The 13187-nt window shown below is 50.4% G+C and overlaps 1 protein-coding gene across 6 annotated transcripts in view; it reads right to left on the bottom strand.

The window, feature by feature from the left end:
* LOC149336187 (uncharacterized) overlaps window positions 1-536 on the bottom strand; it is a 74894-nt gene extending 74358 nt beyond the window's left edge. For all 6 annotated transcript variants that reach the window (XR_016284186.1, XR_016284184.1, XR_016284183.1 and 3 more), the window contains exons 1-2: window positions 401-536; window positions 129-313 (exon numbers count right to left, since the gene is read on the bottom strand). The gene's annotated coding sequence lies outside the window, so the exon portion shown is untranslated. The remainder of the gene's footprint in view (window positions 1-128; window positions 314-400) is intronic.
* Between the last annotated feature and the right edge of the window lie 12651 nt (window positions 537-13187).

Raw genomic sequence — 13187 nt, 5'->3', positions numbered from 1 at the left:
ATTTTCAACAATTCTTAGAAATTTTTTTTGTAACAAGTGTAGTTTCTGAAGATTGCCTGCTGTTGTTGCACCCCAGGTGCAACAACAGCATAGAATCCTCCTCCAGATTCAGAAACTTGCTTCCTTACCTAAAAGTTCAGCGAGCGACGCTCCCGTCAGTGTAGGGCGCAGGTAGGCAGCCAGGAGGGTCCGATGACGTGGACATGGCGCGGCTCGCTTAGGCCGCTATGGGTGCCTCGATGCCAGCGGAAGCGCAGGCATCGAGGTATCCGAGAACCGCTGCACAACTAGGGGGCGAGTCGACGGAGACCTCCTGCACAGAAACCGGGAGTCAGACATCCGGCCTTCTCTCGTCCGAGTTTCCAGGATTCGCAACCTCGAACATCTCTGGAGCGCCTACCTTCCACGAGAGCCGTAGCTGCCTGCGTCCGACACGTAGGCTCGCTACTGTCCGTCTGCCGCGTTCCAAGAAACTTGCTTGCACGCGCCACGCGGCCTCGACGTCACACCCCCTCCTCTCCTTGCGGATTGGTCCATCACCGTCGTCTACGAAAGACGATGGTCATCAAATGACGCCAAATGAAGAAACGAAACGCCATCGTTGCTATAGCTAGCCCTATATAAAGCCAAACATTGTTGGAGGAAAGAGGTCGCGGTCTTCCGCGTAATTTTGCAGTCGGTTAAGGATGACATTCTGCATACGGATGATGTATTTAGTAATTGCGAGAGTTTTTCCGTTCTTGTGGATGTGAGTAAGTGCGGCGAGGCGGAGCGCGTCTGCCTCGTTGTTTGTGCGCACCATGATGATATTGTGCTGTCAGGAATCTAAGCGCAAGCAACGCAGCGGAGACGCTGCTCCAAATAGCCGCTGGTGCGGCGGCGCTTTTCAGGGAAATTGTGGAATGCTAATCCTAACGTCAAGGGCTTTTCTCAGTCCCTGTTACGGGCCTCAGTAAAGCCGATGAGCGAACTCTGAGGTGTTGGCTCAACTGCTCGGGGCTGGAGTCTCACACACCTCTAGTCCAATGGGCGCGAGTAGCGGCCTCAGGCGGGCCATCCACCTACAAATTGGGGGCAGTTATGCGTCTTTCCTTTTTAAAAGCGAAAGCTGTACTACGGCATGTCCAGCAAGTTTCGCCGACCACACCACTTTGACCTTGAGCGACCTTGAGCCGCTCCGGAGCTACGCCGAAGTAGATAAAGCAAAGGTGCAAAACTGACCCCGTGGGAAAGTGGGCACCTTGGTCGCGCATTAAGCAACGAAACCGATTAAGAGCTGGAGCTTCGAAAGGAAAGAAAAGGCGCATAACTAGCCTTATGGGACAGTGGAGACCTGAGCCGTGTTTTAAGTCGAAAGCCTTTAATGGTTTATACTGTCGTGACCAAGACGTGTTAGCAAATTTGTCCGCGTTTCAGATTGGTCGAAATGGTCGTGACGTCACTGGCCGCGAATTTTGACAGGTGTCCACCGAAATATGTCAGACAGTTACTGTGTAATTTCCTTTCCTCAAATACAACTTTCATTTTCTTCATTACGGCCCTTCTTTCTTCTTTCACTCCAATTCTTCCCTTCCTGTACGGTGCGGTTCAGGTGTCCACCGAGATGACAGAGAATTACAGCGCCATTTCCTTTCCATTTCCTTTCCTCAAAAAGCGTTGCGTTCAAAGGGAAATGCATCGCGCCGAACGGGTGGCGGCGTTCCGTGGACTCCCTCTCAGCGCTACAACACGCTGTCGCGTTCCGCTCCTAAAGACAAAGATTAAGCGTCATTTATTGGCAGTTAATTATTGCACCAACAGAATGTGAAGTGAACAATCGCGTAAAAGAATGCAGCACTCAGGCTTTCGCCTTTCACCAGTTTAGCCGCTAAAGCTCCTCGTAATTTTTAAGCTACGTGGTGGCGGTAGTAACAGATGTGCGCTGCATGCGTTGGCATTGACAAAGATGGGGCAGAAACGCGGCACTGAAGCCATGGGCCGTCGGCGATCATTGTGTTCGCGTTGAAAACGTTTTACAACGGGACGATTTTGAGGAAAGGAATTGCACATAGGCCCCCTGGGTCAATCGGCACCTGAATCGCGCTAATTGGAGCGTGGGTTGATAGATGTGGGCTGCATGCGTCAGAGCTGATAACGTTGTGGCAGACGCGCCACTGTTGTAATAGGCCGCAGCCCTCATTGGGTGAGCAAACCTCGTGGTCAACGATTAAGTGCCCCCAGCCAGGGTGGCACGGTGGGTGAGCGTCCTATCCTGTGTCCGGAACAAACAGAACGTTACAGACGCCAAGCCGCCTACGGTTGCCCGATACGCCATAGCTTTCACTCTGTTGCCAGTTTCAGCAGCAATTGAACCGCACCATTTTTTAGAGCGCAGCTCTTTGGCGCCAGTTTCTGCGATACGCGGCGTCGCCGTCGCCGCTGTCCGCTGTAACCAGCAGTGGGCACCTCAGTCGCGCTTGATGCTGCGAAACCAATGGAGCGGTAGCTTGGAAAGCAAAGGAAAGGCGCATAACTGCCCTCTTAGAATAGTGTCCACCTGAATCGTACTTTAACATACGTAGTGGTAGTCACAAATGTGTGCTGTATACGTAGGCATTGACAATGTTGTGCCATTTTAAGAAAAGGAAGTGCACATTACTGGTTCCCTTGGCCGGGAGATGTCTCAATCGCGCTTATAGGTACTACATGAAGTGATGAGAGATGTGGGCTGCGCGCATTGTTAACGTTGTGCCAGAAACGCGGCTCTGAAGCCATAGGCCATCGGCGTTCGTTGGCGTTGACGTTTTACGCTCCGATCATTTTAAGGAACGGAAGTGCGCATAACTGGCTCCATGGGTCAGTGGTAGCCTGAATCGTGCTTATAGGCATGTGTGGTGATGAGAGATGTGGGCGGCATGCGTTAGCGCTGACAACAGTGAACGAACTCTCACGCGATCAACCATTAACTGCCACCTGCCATGGTGGCAAGGTATGGGGACTTTAATACTTTAATGTAAGTACATATAAAGAGAAATTCCTTACCACTCATGCAGAGAACATCCCGTTCCTTCCGCTCGCAACGGCTCCTACGGCTGTTACAACCTCACGAAATACTTGCATAGACCTCGTCTTTAAGAAACAGGCATTGGTGCAGGAAGTCGAGCATGTATCGGCCTATTTCTCTGACGACAAAACTTCCTTCATGGGAACCAGGGACTGTTAGCGGTGTGTTTCTTGAAGAAGGAATGTGTGAACAATAAAAAGTTGTCTGTAATTGTACATAATTGCCTTATTCGAACTCTTTGCCTCAATCTATGGAAAAGCTGAAGGAGCTGATTAACTGCGCTCAAATTTCGCATTAGGAAGTAACGTAATTGTCAGCTATTTTTGTCTCTCACGCATGAGCCCGCTCCACACTATAGCGACCTCATTAGAATGTGCTGGTGTCAGGTCATGCTTTTTTTTTGCCGACATCGTCAGCTGACTGTTCATCCTCACGCTTCCTTGGATGTTCAGAGCCATCTGGCGTTCCACGGCACACCGAACGCAGGTGCGACAGCTCTTCAGCTGCTGCTGTCGCGCCGTACGAGTAAGCCTTCTACGAATGACTATCGTGTAACCTCAAGTACTGAACAGTCTATAGCTGTTAAAAGTTGACAGCATTGAATACCTTCCCAGTTAGCCTGCATTGCTTAGGTTTGTGGCTCCGGAGCACCACATCGACGCTACCCACACTCCCAGAGGCAATAGACGCTGTTTACAACTGCGAGTTACGTGAATACGCATGAGACCAACTTCAACAAGAAATATATTTTCTTCTCGTGGCCTTCAGAACAATATATCCGCAAAACCAAATGCAAAAATTGTAGATAATTTATAGGAAGACAATTTTTTAGTAGTCGCCAGATCAGAGAACGACTCATTGGATTTACAAAAAAAAATCTTACAATCGTCGTCCCGATGCAAAAACTAAATTAGCACGAGACATCATTCCCGGTTCTGGTCCTTGTAGAATCACAATATCCGGGAACCGGCACAGGAAGAGGTAGAGAACGCCGTTCCTTTAGAAGCAGCCGTGGTGGTTTCTGCTCCGCGCCACCTTGGACTTGTACAAGACGGCGTGTGGGACCCTCGGCGATCGCGATCCCGAGGGCGTTACATTCCGTCTATCCTGGGTAGTCACTTGCGTGAGAAGGCCAGCAAGGGAGCGGCCAGCGCAGCGCAGAAGTACAGCCGTGACCTTACTGGCAAGAGGAACCAGCGGCGGCCGCGCCCCAGCGCAGAAGCTGCCAGCGTTCCGGCACAGGATGGGTCGAGAGGCCACGCCCTCGCAGGTGCAGGTCATTGCGCCGACGTCGCGTTCCCGGAATCCCTCCGCGTCCAGTAGGCGGACGTAGCTCAGCCTCAAGCACTGAGCGTAGCACCCGGCGCAAGCAGTGACGCGGCTGGACGGGACAGTCGCTTGTGGACACAGCAGCACGCAGCAGGGAAGGGGCTTCAGGAAGCACGTCGGTCGCCGCCAGTCCACGCCATTGTCGGAACCTGAGAGAATGCAGGCGGCCTCCTTCCGTACCACCTGCGATGACATCCCGTGCAGTGTCTACAGTCGACCACGTTGAAGGCGGTGGCATCGTCAACATGCCTAGCTCCTCAGAACACTGACAGCCCCCGCCTTCGAAGGCAAGAGGGAAGAATGTGGTTGGATAATGCGGCTCTTCAGGGCACTGGGCCGACGCTGGGTGAAGATTTGAGAGCCAGGTCCGAGTTGAGCGTGTACGAACAGTACGATTATGACGTAATCAGGCTTAATGACACATAACAGCGAGCGATTGGCCGGAACACTGCACTGAGCGGGTTGGTTGGTTGGCCTCAAATAAAATTGCACATACCCACTACGGGGGAGTGGCCAAGGCACAGGCGGTGAACTGCTGGACTCCGACCCGATCCGCTTGGAAGCCTTCTACTCTGTTTCTTTTTCTTTGATTTTCGAGGGCAGCTCTTTGGCGCCCGTTTGTGTGTTTGCGACGCCGTCGCCGTTGTCCGTTGCAACCAGCAGTGGACACCGTAGTCGCACTTTAAGCTGCGAAACCAATGGAGCGGGAGCATCGAAAGCAGACGGCAAAATGGGTAAATTGGTTTTGAGGAAAGGAAATGGCGCACTATCTGTCTCGCACATCTGGGTGGACACCTGAACCACAGCGAAGGCGCATACCTGCGTTCTTGGAACAGTGCACACCTCAATGGTGCTTTAAGCTACGTGGCGGTAGTGACAGATGTGCGCTGCATGCATTGGCATTCACAATGTTGTTCCAATAACGCGGCGCTGAAGCCATAGGCCTTCGGCGTTCGTTGTGTTCACTGGCGTTTGCGTCGACAACGTTTTCCACTCCGACCATTTTAAGGAAAGGAAATGCACATAACCGGCTGCCTGGGACAGTGGACGATTGAATCGCGCTTCTAGGTACGTGGGGTAATGAGAGAGAGATGTGGGCTACACGCATTGACAACGCTGTGCCAGAAACGCGGCGCGGAATTAACCCGCAGCGGTGGCTCAGTGGTAAGGCGCCCGTATACCGAGCCGGAGTACCCGGGTTCGAACCCACCGCGGCGGCCGCGTTACGATGGAGGCGAAACGCCACTTGGCGTCGGTTTGCTGTGCGATGTCAATGCACGTTAAAGATCCCCAGTTGGTCGAAATTATTCCGGAGACCTCTACTACGGCACCTCTTTCTCTCTCTCTTCTTTCACTCCCACCTTCATCCCTTCCCTTACGGCGCGGTTCAGTTGTCCGCCGAAATATGCGACATATACTGCGCCATTTCTTTTCCTCAAAAACCAATTTACCATAGGCCGTCGGCGTTCGTTTTGTTCATTGGCGTCATTGGCGTCCGATCAATTTAAAGAAAGAAAGTGAGCATAAATGGCTCCCTGGGTCAGTGGACGCCTGAATCGCGCTTATAGGCTTGTCCGGTGACGATAGAGAGATATGGCTGCATGCGTTAGCGCTGACAACGGTGAGCAAACTCTCGCGCTCAACCGTTAACTGCCACCTGCCAGAGTGACAGGGTTGGTGGAAACTCTAATGTAGTTATATAGACAAACAGGAATTTCTTTCCACATCCGGGAGAACATCCCGTTCCTCTCGTTCGTAACGGCTCCCACAGCTGTGTCAACCTCGCGAAATACTTGCGCAGGCATCGTATGCGGAAACCAGGCTTCATGGCAGCAAGTTGAGCATATATCCATCTATTTCTCCATTCACCAAGCTTCCGTCATGGCAATCAAGAACTGTTAGCGGAGTGTTTCTTCAAGAAGGAATGTGTGTGAAAAATAACAAGTTGTCTGTATTTGTACGTGCATGTCTTGCTCGAATTATTTGCCTCATTGTATCGAAAAGCTGACACAGCTGGTGAGCTGCGCTCAAATTTCGCTTTAGAGAACCACATTCAGACAATGGATACACACACACGAAAGAACGCCGTACTCAACTCCTAACCATCACCAAGACCTGCAAGCCTTCCAATCACTGCCACAGTTATAGCTTCTACGATGCCTACGCTTCGACTCACACCACCACATCAGCTGTGACGATGGTACACAACCTGATTCTACAGAACAACTCGCAGCCATTACGACGACTACCTCAACTATGCCAAGGAAAACCCTGCAGTGTACAGTCAGGCCGGAATGAAACGCGAACACGCATATGTCATACATTTCTGCTTTGCAGCGAGATATTCCTGTACAACCTATTTTCGATTATGCATTTCAGTAGGCCCTTTACTAAGACACATGAATCAGGCTAGTTGTACACTTTGTGACGGAACAGCGCAAAACAACGGGACAAGAGACAAGCGCTCTTGAATAACCAACATGCCCAAGCTGCTGTCCTGGCTAGTTGTACACTTCAGCTGAAAGTAGGCAATTGAAATATTTTGTTTCCTTGACATGCTCTGTTCGCGTTTCATTCCGGCTTGACTGTACAACCACGGCAGAAAGATCGGAGGTATGCGAAGCAGCATCGCCACTGCACTACCTTGACTGAGAACAGCGAAAAGTTTAAACCATCTCTACGAACCTGGAAGGACTGGGAGACCTCACTTCGGTCAGCTGACCTGGCCAGGCAGAACGCAGTCAACCGTGTTGCTTACATCATGGATCAACACCACTTAGAACTTTAGACCATGAGTGGGGCCTGCGTGCATCTAATTCTCTTGCAAGTAAAGTTTTACAGTATCCACACTGCCACGAGCGCAATAGGGGAAGTCTGGTCAAGAAAAGCTGAATGTTTGTTTTTGTTTATTATATGGTGGTTTGACGTCTTAAAGTGACTGAGGCTATGATGAACGCCGTAGTGAAGGGCTCCGGAAATTTCGACCACCTGGGGTTCTTTCACGTGCACTGACATCGCACAGTACACGGGCCTCTAAAGTTTCGCCTCCATCGAAATTTGACCACCGCGACCAGGATGAAGCTCGCGTCTTTCGGGTCAGCTGCCAGCCCCATAACCACCGATCCACCGCGGCGGCTGGAAAATGATGGCTTCAGGAAGGAAGTGGCTCAGTAAATCTCACACACCAAGGTCAACACCCGATCTTTACGAAGTGGTTCAGGCGCTCACCATGCTTCTGCTGGTTGAGTAGAGGACGCTGACAGCGAGCGCCAGTGGACTCCGGATCAAGAAAGACCACCGAGAGCCCAAGTCAGCATCTTCTAATCAATCCTCTTCCTTTGTTGAAATGAAGTTTAATTCATTATTCACTGTTGTAGCTTGTTAGCGTCGGTCTTTTCTCCTTTCGCCGCCGCAGTGGCACAGCGGCTATGGCGCGCGGTCGCTGACCAAAAAGACGCGGGTTCGACGCCAGCCTCGGTGGTCGAATTTCGATGGAGGAGAAATTCTAGAGGCCCGTGTACTGTGCAACAGCAGGGGACGTTAAAGAAGCCCAGGTGGTCGAAATTTCCGGAGCCCTTCACTACGGCGTTCCTCATAGCCTGAGTCGCTTCCGTACGTTGAATCCTATAACCCATTTTCTCTGTTCGTAGCTGGGTCGGTCGTCTTGCGATTTCGTTTCTTCGCGGTGTCCCCGCGTTAACGTGCGGTCTCATCTTCGTCTTTATTTTGTATTGCTCTGCGTTTTGTCGGTCTTCCGCCGTGCTTGGCGATGCTTCCCTTGGACTGCCTGCGTTTCTGCCCGTGTCCTGCCTCTGTTGCGTCTTTTGTTTGTTTGGTTTGTTTGCCACAATAATGGGGCAGAAACGCGGCACAGGAGCTATAGGCCGTCGGCATTCATTGTGTTCATTGGCGTTGACAATGTTTTAGACCGATGATGTTAAAAGCAGTGGACGCCTGTCATGCTTTGAGGTATACGTGGGGGTGAGAGAGAGACGTGGACTGCATGCATCAGCGCTCACAGTGTTGCAGACACGCTGCACTGCAGCAGTAGGCCGCTGCGTTCATTGGGTGAGCAAACTCTCCCGACCAATCATTAACTGCCACCCGCCAGGGTGGCCGCGTTACCTATCCAGTGTTCGGAACGCACTCAACGTTACAGACGCTACTGGCTAGTGTCTCGAGCGGAGGGGTCTCCGCATGGGAGGAGGTGGCAGCGCCTGCGCTGCCTTCCAATTTTCGCCGCCAGAGTGCGCTTCCTGTCGTAAAGGTGCTGGATTGCTGCAGTTGCCCAGCCAAGCCTTGTGTTGTGCACTGTGTTTAGCTTGCGTCTGCGCGTTTCTTTGGTTTTGCTTGCGCTGTGATCAGAGCAAATGAACTGAAAGCTGCAGCGACTAATCGTGCTTAAGTTGCTTCAGTTCAGTTGCCTTGCCAAACCTTGGTTGCCCCGAACACGAGGCAGCAACCAGGCTGTGGATTGTTGTTTTACGTTTTATGTTAAAGGGCTAGACAAAGACAGAGAGGCACAAAGGCAACGAAAAAAATTGTTGAAGTTCAGACACTGCAACTAGTTTGCTAATATCAATACAGTGTTTTCCTTTCTGTATATGTAAAGTGCATTGCTTAAATGGTATGGCTGTGTACTGTTTCTAGGCGCTTCTCTTTATAACTGTTGATGAACGGTCTCTCCAGCGACCAACTTCAGATATTTTGTTCAGTTAATAATTCAGTACCTTGCTTACTTTGTACAAACTTTAAGCAGTGACCAGTTATTTTTACCTGTTTATTATAGCTGTAGCTTTACAGTTTGCAGTATATTGTAGCCCTTTGTAGAAGAGAATCATTGATAGGATCACTTTTTTGTTTTCGTTCTTGCCTTTTCTTCCCTTAAAAGATGGAACGAAAATTCGCAGACACCTGCATAAAAACTACTTCTGTATAAAGCGAGTTCTAACTTCCAAATGAAATGCAACGAGTCCTCTTCAGGCTGCATATGTGTTCATTACATACGATCATCGCAAACAGATGCAATGTTGGGAAAGAGCCCCTGCGATTTTTTTTTTGCACATACACGACGCTATTAAATATTGTCTGACTGATATATCAAAATTCCAGTACGCGCGGTTGAATTGCAAAAAGCATCGGCATAACATGTCCAGAAGTGCAGCACTGGTCTGTAGAACTGAAATCCCTTGGGTCATAACCTTTGCAAAAGCTATGGATGCTATTTCCTAATACCAGTGTCACACGGGCGCTTCCGATTGCTATCGATCCGTTTGGGGTGAAATTTTTTTTATCGCGATTTAAGAATGGTCGCCGCTGCGAGGTCCAGCCACCTGGATACTGCTGGTTGAGCATGACAGTGCGCGCAACAGCCTACGGTCGCGGTTGAGATGCGCGGATCGCAGTCGACTGAATTCGGATCGAGTAAAATCGTGATCGAAAGTTCCCATGTATCAGCAACGAATCCGGATCGGAGAGTTTACGCAGCTAATTGCGGGAGGGGGAGAATGGTGATAGCGGTAGCTAGCGCCGAGACATATCTCCGAGCCGGCGCTTCGATCACGACGGACAGTCCCGAAATTGCAGAAGAAGCCGCCATCGCACTTGCAATAGTGGGCACGGATGCGTCAATGATAGTCAGTGACTCAAAGGTAGCAGTGGTGAACTTTGCCAAGGGGAGGGTCTCCCCTCTGACAAACGGAATCCTGCGGACTGCAAGGGACGACCGCAAAATTCGCATAGTCTGGACACCTGCACACGCATCCCTGGCTGGAAATGAAGCAGCTCACGAACTGGCTCGAGGTCTTGCTTTCCGAGCCAGTGGCCATACCGAGGGCTTCGCAGACAGGGATCGTCTTGTAGGTTACAGAGAAATCACACAACATTATAGGCTCAATCGAACAAAGTACCCCGCTGCTGATAAATCATTGAGAAAGAGTCTGGCCACCTCTTGGCGCCGTCTCCAAACTTATACGTTTCCGAACCCGGTTATGTGTAGTCGTTATTATCCGGGATACTGTGGCCGCAGCTGTCAGCCTTCGGTGTTTGTTTCAAGTTGGTAAGCTGGGCCTCTCGCTGGATATTCGGCATTTAATTTACCTTTCTTTTTAACTTCAGGGGTTCTGTACAGTGACGCTGTACAGTGTACAGCGTGTTCAGTGTACGGTGGAAAGAAAAATTTTACGGATTGGATCTGGTAGTAAATCGGAACAACCATAGTACTTGTACAACGCATCGTCGGTCTCGCGGCGCTATCTCGGTTGATGATTTTCTACGGACAGTGTTAGGCCGTTGAGTTTATCTTCCGTCGAGAAAGGTTTTGAACAAAAGTGCTCTCAAAGCACGGAGAAAGATGGGCTGCGTAGCGAAAAGCGCAGCGCATGGTTAGTTTCCAACGCCGGGCCAAGGCCGCGAACGCTGCGCGGTGGCACCTCAGCGACTGGCAGCGCCAACCTGCGGTGGCTTCGGGAAGGCATCGCCACGGCGGCCACGCGAGCGCGCGCCCTCGGCACACTATACATACGCCAAGCCGCGCATAGTTGCCCGATAAGCCATAGCTTTCGCTCTCTCCCCAGGTTCAGCAGCAGTTAAGAGAGAGAGAGAGAAAACTTTATTTACAAAGGAATTCGGGGCACGCCCCAGGGTCCCCGCACGACCCCACTGCACTCAAGTGTTTATGTTCCTGAGGTCCATAACACTGGCAGCACGGCCGGTGGCGATGGTCTGCACGGCCGGGTCCTCCGAGTGCAGCAGGGTCTCCCAGTCCTCCCAGGTCTTGAGGTTCTCTAGGTCCCGCGGGGGAGGGTCCGCCGGGCAGAGGGATAGGATGTGGAGGGAAGAAGCGAAGGGTTCTGGGCATAGGGCGCAAGCAGGAGTGGGGAAGGAGGGATGATAGCAGCAGTTAAACCGCTCTTAATTTTAGAGCGCAGCTCTTTGGCGTCCGTTCCTGGGTTTCGCGTCGTCGTCGGCGTTGTCGTCGGCCTCGTAACCAGCTCCGCCCCCCTTTCATCCCCCCAGCGCTAGCAGCGACCGCTGGATGCCGCTGACGCCGCTAGAGAGTCAAGATAACGTGACTGCATAGAACACCGTCGCCGCCATGCAGAAAGAGGAGGAAAGGGTCCCCCCCCCCTGTTCTTGTGTGGCGGATAGGGTGCTCTTCAGTTGCCGACGCGCCGGTTATTTCACGTAGGCCCCGGCAGCGTGTTTCCGTTTGCTAGCCGCTACAGACAAACGCAATGTTGCCCACACCAACGCGCGCGCGGAGGACCTGTTGCCATGACAACTATGAACACGCCAATGTTGCCTACGCCAACGCGCGCGCGGAGCAGCTGTTGCTACGACAACTCAGGCAAGAAAATGCGACGCTGGTAATTGCAAATGGCGGCGCCCTGCCGCCTTCCGGTAGGATAACAAGTTGTCCAGCTTTTCGACAACGCAGGTAAATTTATTTAACGGCGGTGAGGCGGTGATTATCAGGAGCGACGATGTGTGCCGTTTGGGCAAGCTTAGGGCGTATCGATGCCCACCAGTTCGGAAGCAACGATGTCTGCCGCTTGCGGTGACCATCACAGTGCCGTTTGGACAAGCTTAATTCAAGGTGAGTAATTTATTCGCTTTCATGCTTTTCGATGGCAGCTTGTCGTGCTTTTCGATAACGCAGGTAATCTATTTTATGCCGGTGAGTAATTTTACACGCCATTTGAGAAGCAACGATGTCTGCCGCTTGGGATATAAAACCATATTCATTTTATATTTCTCTCTTGAAGTGTAACAGTTTACTCTCACATCTATTTTTCCACTTGCTCAACATTGTACAGCAGTTGTTATAGTTGAGGAACTCGGACTTGAATAAGTAGCATTTTTCACCACGGTGACTGCATGAAATACATGACTAACTTGACGAACTTTACGCATGATTTTACAAATGTGTGAAATTATGACTTTGTGAGCCGCATATAGAGATATGTTTTTTTTTAGTGCTTCTTTTGTTGTGCATCTTGTCACCTCTGTCACAAAATCGTCCTTCATACTGTGAACAAATGTATGGCCGAAATGAACTAAACACCTTGTTTTAAAAGGGGAGATTTGGTATAAAAAAAAATTGTGTAATTAGTTTGCGGTGCCCCACATTTAATCTCCTTCAAGGTAACGCCCATTTGATCCAATGCTCTGCTGTGAAATTTGTTTTTCACTTTTTTGAACCAGTCCAGAAATTCTTGCGAGAAGTGGGGTCTTTCAGTGGCTGCACCTTTTTTTCTCTCTACCTCTTTCACGACCACAGAATAGTTTACCCTGTGGACTTTCTTCTTTCAGGGAATAGAAAGAAGTTGTGAAGAACAAGGTGATGTGAATGGTAGAGGTAAATATTCTAGGTAATGCTGTTTTTGGTTCACACACAGGCAGCTTTGTGTGCTGGTGTGTTGTCGGGGTGAAGCCACTATTGTCCACTTCCCACAACTTGGGCTATTTTCATCTTGTTCAGTCATGCAAATGTTTTAGAATCTTCTGGTATTTTCGAGTTTTTTTTTTTGATATGCTGAAGTTTGTCCGGCAAACGCTAATTATGGCTGCGGAATTTGAATTTAAAAATTTCCCCGCCCCATGAGTCACACCATAGCCTCCTTTATACTCTATGGTCACACTCATGATATCCGAACTGAGAAGGTCGGATTACCGCTGTTTTGAAGTGAATGGCAGTGTTGCATAGCCTTTAAAATCCACACCCAAAAATTTGGTGCTTACGCACGCAGTTTACTTTCAAAATCAGCTGGTGATGACAACACCTGTAGTTCGACTTTTGGTGTTTTTCATCTTA

The sequence above is a fragment of the Amblyomma mixtum genome, chromosome 7 (genome assembly GCF_055824585.1).
Source record: "Amblyomma mixtum isolate Tamu chromosome 7, ASM5582458v1, whole genome shotgun sequence".
Taxonomy (NCBI): Eukaryota; Metazoa; Arthropoda; class Arachnida; order Ixodida; family Ixodidae; genus Amblyomma; species Amblyomma mixtum.
Note: the sequence above shows the minus strand (reverse complement) of the source record. Positions and strands in the feature narration are given on the sequence as shown.